This window comes from Thamnophis elegans, chromosome 11, assembly GCF_009769535.1.
Source record: "Thamnophis elegans isolate rThaEle1 chromosome 11, rThaEle1.pri, whole genome shotgun sequence".
In the NCBI taxonomy this organism is placed as follows: domain Eukaryota; kingdom Metazoa; phylum Chordata; class Lepidosauria; order Squamata; family Colubridae; genus Thamnophis; species Thamnophis elegans.
This window is the reverse complement of record NC_045551.1, coordinates 66,965,324-66,972,865: the sequence shown is the minus strand read 5'-3', so window position 1 is coordinate 66,972,865 and position 7,542 is coordinate 66,965,324. Positions and strand designations below refer to the sequence as shown.

The following is a 7,542-nucleotide window of genomic DNA, read 5'->3' as shown; positions in this document are numbered from 1 at the left end:
CGCTACCAAGGAGGCAATGTGTGATCTTTTGGCGGTTCTCAATGCCCAAATATACTCCTTGGTGCAAGCTGTCAACAGTGCTCGGTTCGATACGGACCTGTCGGACCTCCACTGGTGCTCTAGGCGTCTCCTCCGGCGCTTTATCTCGCGGAGCTCCTCGGTGAACCAAGGGGGTCTCCGCGAGCCGCTGACCCGGAGGGGCCGTAGTGGCGCAATTCGGTCCAGAGACTCCGATGCCGCCGAGTGCCAGGCCGCAGCAATAGTCTCCGCCGAACTGTGGGCGAGAGCGTCTGGAATGACCCCAAGCTCCGTCTGGAACCTAACAGGGTCCATCAGTCGCCTGGGGCGGAACCACCTGGTCGGTTCCTCCTCCCCACGGTGGGGGTTTGGCCTCCGGAAGTCTAACCTCAGTAGGTAGTGGTCTGACCACGACAGGGGAATGGTCTCATTTCCCCTCAGACCAAGATCATAACTCCACTGCTCCGAGAGGAATACGAGGTCGAGTGTATGTCCCGCCAAGTGGGTAGGGCCTCGAATTACCTGGGTCAGGCCCATGGCTGTCATGGAGGCCATGAACTCCTGCGCTCCGTCAGAGTGTTCGCCGAGCGAAGGCAAATTGAAGTCCCCCAGAACCATTAATCTAGGGAACTCAATTGCTAGCTCGGCTATTGACTCGAGGAGCGCAGGGAGGGCCGCTGCAACGCAGTTGGGAGGCAGGTACGTTAGCAGCAAACCCGCTTGACCCTTGAGGTCCAACTTCACTAGTAGGGACTCACACCCGGCAAGCTCCGGAGCAGGGATCCTACGAGGAACTAAAGACTCCCGGACTACAATAGCCACACCGCCACCCCTTCCCTGGGCTCTCGGCTGATGAAGCACCTGAAACCCGTCTGGGCACAGCTCTACGAGGGGGACTCCTCCCTCCGTGCCCAGCCATGTCTCAGTAATACATGCCAGGTCTGCCCCCTCGTCTACAATCAAGTCCCGGACGAGGGGAGCCTTATGAATAACAGACCTGGCATTTAGCGACAGCAGCCTGAGACCAGGGTCCTGATCGCTCACGCCATCTGACCTTGGAGTGGGACTCATAGGGCCGGAAGGAGGGATCTCTGCGATATAGCGAACCCTCCTTCCCCGGTAATGGCCAGCCCTAAAGTCCCCGCCATATCTGCCTCTCCCTGTTATGATCGCAATGCTCCGACTCTCTCCCGTGGGCATAATTCCCCCAACCACCCCAATGGCCCCCGCTTGCCCCGCCAGGTCCTCCGAATCAGGCATACTCAGACACTCACACAAACAGTCCCCACAATATAATTAAAACATAAAAAGAATACAGCAATAATAGTACTAAAAGTGGGTCTTTCATACTAACTCATTCAATTCCACGCACTCAACATACCCATTTAAAATTGCGCAACACAGAATTTAAAATTATGAGTTCCAGAAGAGCCAGCCTCCCTTCCTCCAGTTCCAGAGAAATCCGAGGCCAAAGTCCAAGGTCCGTATTCTATAAATAGTTGTAGATGGAGGGGGGGCAAAGCACAGGCCCCAGGTATCATCCAGCACCAGCTTTGTAGTCTCACACCCTCCAAATCCAGATAAAGCATGGAATAATAAATAATAACGGTCCATAGGAGATAAAGCGGTAGTATGCAGGGGGGTATCTTGTCTTCCCCCTCTCCTGAAATCCTGGAACGGCCAGAGTCTAAATGTCCAAAGTCTACAAGTGACTGGAACCAGTTAGAAGGGGGAAAGGGGGGGTGCCAGCTTAGTGTCCAATTTTTAAAACGCCAAGTTCCTGTCCCTGAAACTGCCATCCTCTATCACTTCTTTCCCCAAACCAAATGCACCAGAAGTATATGTACCATGGGATATCAAAATGGTTAAAGAGATGGTCGGTTGCTCACATTAGATGTTTCAAAGTAGCAGTGGTAGCAAGTGGTGGAGAAGAGCAGTTGTTCCGGGCCAATGCCGATGGTCGCAGGCCAGGCAGTAAAGTTCGTATTAAATAAGAATAAATAGGCAGGCAAACATGGCTCCGCAGTAGCAGGGGCAGACAGGAAGAGGAATTGTCCAAACCACAGAAGGAATAGAAAGGAGAGGCTCCACGGTGAGAGAGGTAGGCACTAAAATACAGGATAGAGGAGGGGCGGGCGTTCAGGCAAGCTATGATGATAGTGGCTAATCGCCGTTTAGTTCGCTCGCCCAAGCCACAATAATTTCCTCCTCTTTACCACGACGGTGATGGTAATAGTAGAGATGATAATAGCCAGTTTCAAATCCCCCAAACTCACCGTCCCTTTTTTTCGTTGTAAATGAAAATCCAGAGTTCCTCTCCAAGCCCCGCGCTGTTTAGATCTAAGAAGAACAGCGGGGGGGGGGGGGGCAATCGCAAGAGCGAAAAGCTCAAGCAGCCATCTTCCGACCAATTCCCACTGCCACCATTTCGCTGCTCTAGGGCACCTCCAGGACCAGGGCTCATCCGATAGGGCAGGCGACCACCAGGGGCTTCTAAGACACCCAGGTATCCAGGATGTTAAAAGACACCAGCTGTCCGCGTCTCGCCGCCGCCGCTGCTCTCGCTCGATGAATCAGCTGTTAGGCTGCTCAGCTGTTAGGCGCAATGGAGGCTAAATTAAGCCTTCGGGAGCGGTGTTTTTGAAATGTCGTCCGGTCCTGGAGAGTTCTAAAGATCTTAATCTCACCCAGGCTCTTTCCGGAGACTATGCGGCTCGTTTGGAAGGCTAACCAGCGCTTTTTCGCCAGATTACAGGGAGCGAAAAAGCCCGGCCGCCATTCCAAACCCGCACATGCGGGTTTACAAATGCTTGTAAAATAACAGCATTTTACCGACACAATAAAATTTCTAGAAAGGCCAGCATCCCTGGCCTAGGAAAGCCTCATAATGCAGAGACTACTTAAAAAAGAAGTTGGATGTTGTTAACTTTAGAAACTCATTTGCACTGAACAATAAACCCACTACCTGTAATTTCAGAACTGAAGTACACAGACTGATAATATAGCTTCCAAAGTCAACATTCAAAGGCCTGGGATAAAATACTGTTGTTGTTCAGCAATTTGTGTTTATTGTTTCCTGCCTTAAAAAAATAATAATACTGGATAGCCCTAATTTGTATGAGATGCCAGATGCCTGCTCTGAAATATTTTCACCTCCAAGTTTCATCCTTGCATTAATATCTTGCCTTATTCACTAGGGTGGGGGAACAAAATAACTTGTCATCATCGATACGTTGTTAATTGACTTCACGCTGATTCCATATCATCCAATTTTTATCCCCAATGTAAACTACAAAAGTAAACTGTAAAATCGGTTGTCAGGAGTGAAGAACTGACTTTTTCATTTGTTTTTAATATCCCCAAGAGTAAAAATATTACTTTTCTGAACTAGATTGCCCCGAGCTGTTCTCTTTATACAGTGAACAAGAGCCCTTTGTTCAGGCGCACAATTTATTTGGCCGCTGAATTTGTTAGCCTCTCAGTTCATCTTTCGTTGGCCTTTAATTATCTTAGGACTACGGTAGTTTCATTTTAGTCCCAAAAAATCCTCTCTTTATTTCAAAGGGTGTGAATGATGTTCATTCACAGCCCGTAATGAGTCCCAAATAGTTTGTAAAGAGTCTGACAGTAGGCTGCCAAAGCCTTTCGGGATAAGGCTGATAAGCACTCACCTTTTTCTTCCTTGAAACGCTGATGAAGTCTTAATTGGCAATTAGCTTGGCAAAGCCACATGGAGCAAAGAGTCAAAATGGAGCTTCAGAAGGTAAACTGACCAGCATGAACAAAGTTGCTTCCTGCAAAGGCTCACGTGCCTTTGCTCCTCCTTTATGTCCTATGGGAGGGGTCAATCACCTCCAAGCCTTACTCACAAGTTATCCCTTCTGTCTTGACTGTTCTTGCTTTCTGGCAGCTCTGTGCATGCCCGCACTGGGAACTGGCTCCTCCTGTTCCTCTGCCTCACTGATGTCTGACTCTGGAGGTTCTAGAGGCAGCACATAACTCCCAGATGGCCCTGGCCCCCTGTCTGCCCTCATCTGAGCTTTCCCCAGACTCCAGGACTGTCCCATGCTCCTCCCCAACCTCCTCACTGTCTTACTCTGCTGCCAGCTCTGCTGGCCACCGGGGGACCACAACACATTTTTACCTGGCACAAGGTGATACCTGCTTTTAGAAAATGACACAGCTAATTTGTAGATTTCATAAAATTACTAAAATTTCTGCAGTAAATAGATTAGTTTGTCCAATGTATGTGGCTGGGCAGATTTTGCATGGCATTTCATAGACTCCTTGGTTTTCTAGCTGGATCTTGTCTTTGGGGTTTCTTAATAGCCAACATCATCAAAATGTCACCAAAATACTCTCAATCTTACATGGAAAAAGACCTGAATACGCCGTGTGTGTGTGTGTGTGTGTGTGTGTGTGTGTGTGTGTGTGTGTGTGTGTCTTTTTGTATTCGGGTCTTTTCCAGTGTAAGATTGAGAGCATTGCAGCATTTCAGCGAGGTCTCACTCGCCATCTTCAGGCTGGTATTTTTAGCTTTGTGTTTGTGTGTTGTTGTTTTGTCTTGTAACGGCCTGGGTGGTGAACTGAACACTTCAACAAGAGAGTAATTATGGAAGCTATCGAAATAGAGAAACACCCCCACAACATGAATAAACGTGATGATACCTCCCGCCTACCAGACATCTGGAAACCAGCCCAATTCAAAAAATGAGCCCCACCCACCACCCAGGCCATTACAACATGAAACAACAACACAGAAAACAACAATGGACACACAGCCAGCACCAATCAGCACCAATCTACCAATCATGATACAATCACACAGCCAATCAATCCACTTACTAAAATAAGAAGATAAAGATGGCGAGTGAGACCTCACTGAAACATTGCCAAGACAATCTCAATCTTACATGAGGAAAGACCAGAATGCCACAAGACCAGCATACCTACACCCTGGAGTCATGTATGTGAAATCTTTCAGATTCGTCTTTAGGGATATATCTATATATTTGAGGAGCAGTTCCCTGCCACTTAAACTACCACTTGCCTTTTGCACAGGTGACTAGCTCCTATCATTATCCACCTGGATGAGTATAGGCAGAGTTGCTCTCTGCAGCCCATTTTTTTTGATGCTCCTTGCTACCTGTCCTCAAAGCTCTTTTAATTAACCCTCATTTTTCATCGTTATATTTAAATAACTCATGACTTCATCTCCACCTTCTTCCAGGTGATTTGAAATTATCATAGGATTTCTCTTATTGTTGTGACATTTCTTTTGGTGACATTTCTTTTTGTACCTATCAAGGAGGAGATAGCATGTTTCCATAGCACCGAGTTATTACTTTCCTTGGAAATTAAGGGGCCCCTTTGTCGCTCCTTCCTCCCAGATAAAATTAACCTGTGCAAGATCGGTGTCGCTTCAACTATGACAATTTCGGTGTGTACACTTGGAGAGACAGAAATAAAATAATAGAGTTGCAGAAAAGCTGGTTTGGCGTCTCTGCAGTGGCAAACCTAAGGCCAGATGGATCTTTTTGTGTGATCTTTTGTGAGATGATGTGATATGGACTGCAAAACTGCAATGTCTTACCTGTCAATGACTTCTTCAGCTTCAACCTCAATAATACATGGGCAAAGAATTGGTACAAAACCTGTTCTGACCCCCCTCATTCCACACCAAAGCACACTCTGAGCCAAAGATAGTTTCCGGACTTTATTAACAGACAAACAGGTCCTTGGCAGCAAGCCGGCACAGATAAGCTGTGGCAGCAATCCAACACAGATAAGTCGTGACAGCAATCCAGCCTGCCAAGCTCACAATTCCAAGATCACATTAGTTCCTGCGTTGACTTCTGCAAGAGGGGCGTATGCACAAGCAGTCTTTTTATAGTCTGGAGAGGAGCCTAATGACCACCAGCTGAGTGCAATTACCTCCTATACTTGCGCAACTGTTCCTGATGCCTATTAGCTCTTTGGTGCCTGGCATCCAGGAACAACTCACTGCTGGCTTCTGGATCACTCTCCCTTGTCTCCTCCACACTGGTCCAAGGCTCAGGTGCCTCCTGGTGGCCAACCAGGCTCTCTGCACCCTGCTCAGAGTCGGAACCCTGTCCAGGGTCCTCCACATCCTCCAGAGCCGACTCATAGGGCCCCTCGCTGTCGGAGTCTGGTGGCAGCTCCAACGGCTCCTGCTGGGCCACAACACAAACCCAAGGTAAACCACTCCAAACTCGATTGGAGAAAATACGACTTGAGCAACAGAGTGGTCAATGCCTGGAATGCTCTACCTGACTCCATTGTTACATCCTTAAACCCCCACAGCTTCAACCTCAAACTGTCTACCATGGACTTCATCTCATTCCTAAGGGGGATGCATAAGCACACCAGTGTGCCTACTGTCCCCATTTATTTGTACTCATTTCCTTTGTTCATGCCCATGTTTATACTTATACCTGTTATCTTGTACACGTTTGACAAACTAATACATACAATTACAAATATGTTCCGCCATGCCATATGTCTTAGATCGGCATTTCTCAAGCTTGGAGGCTTAAAAATGGTCGGACTTTAACTCCCAGAATTCCCCAGGCAGCAATTCTTCATGCCTTTTTTTTCCAGCAAGGCCATCTGGTGAATTCTGGAACACATCTTAGAATTGCCAAGCTTGAGAAACACTGGCTTAGATAGATTCATGGATTAGCCCTCTGCAATCTCTCATTGAAGTTCTTTTTTGGGTATACAAAAACCACCTTAACCCTATCATCATCTTCTCATTATTTTTCTCAAATTCAGAATCATCTTTCAAAATGAAAAAGTCCTTCTGCCTGTGACATTTGCCCTATTGACATTATTCCTTGTAGTTTCTTGATAAGGGTATTATTTTCTGCTTGATGGTTTGTCTGGTGTTAATCCATGTTTATCTAGGTGTTGGTGCCTGGAAATGATGTGTTCTGGTCTTTTTCTTTCCTTCTTAGCATTTTTAATTACAACGATAGAAGATAATATTTGTAGCTCATGGCTGAACTGTGGGATTCTTTGTTGTCTCTGATCTTAGTTTTTTTTCCTTACAGACATTTCATAAACCATCTAGGAAACATCCTAGTTTTTTTTTTAAAAAAAATGTGTCCTTACAATGTTACATAAACATGGTTTATATCCATGTGCAACTTGCATTATTGGGATGTTAATTTGCATTATTTACCGAAAGTGCTTATTCAAATGTACATTAGATTTGTTTGAAATCTGAATTAAATAGCAATAGCACTTATATACCACTTCATAGTACTTTATGGCCCTTCCTAAACTGTTTAGAGAGTCAGCATATTCCCCCCAACAATCTGGGTTTTACTGACCTCAGAAGGATGGAAGGCTGAGTCAACCTTGAGATGAGCAGAATTGAACTCTTGGCAGTGAGCAGTGAGTTAGCCTGCAATGTTGCATTCTAAACACTGGGCCACCAGGGCTCTAAATTGAATCAAATTTGTACTTTCTAGATATAAAGACAGATCTAATTTCCACAAA

General features: G+C 46.3%; 1 protein-coding gene across 1 annotated transcript in view; it reads right to left on the bottom strand.

Annotated features, from left to right (window-relative positions):
* The window catches only part of LOC116514652 (erythropoietin receptor-like), a 47,492-nt gene that overhangs the window by 17,988 nt on the left and 21,962 nt on the right, over positions 1 to 7,542 (bottom strand).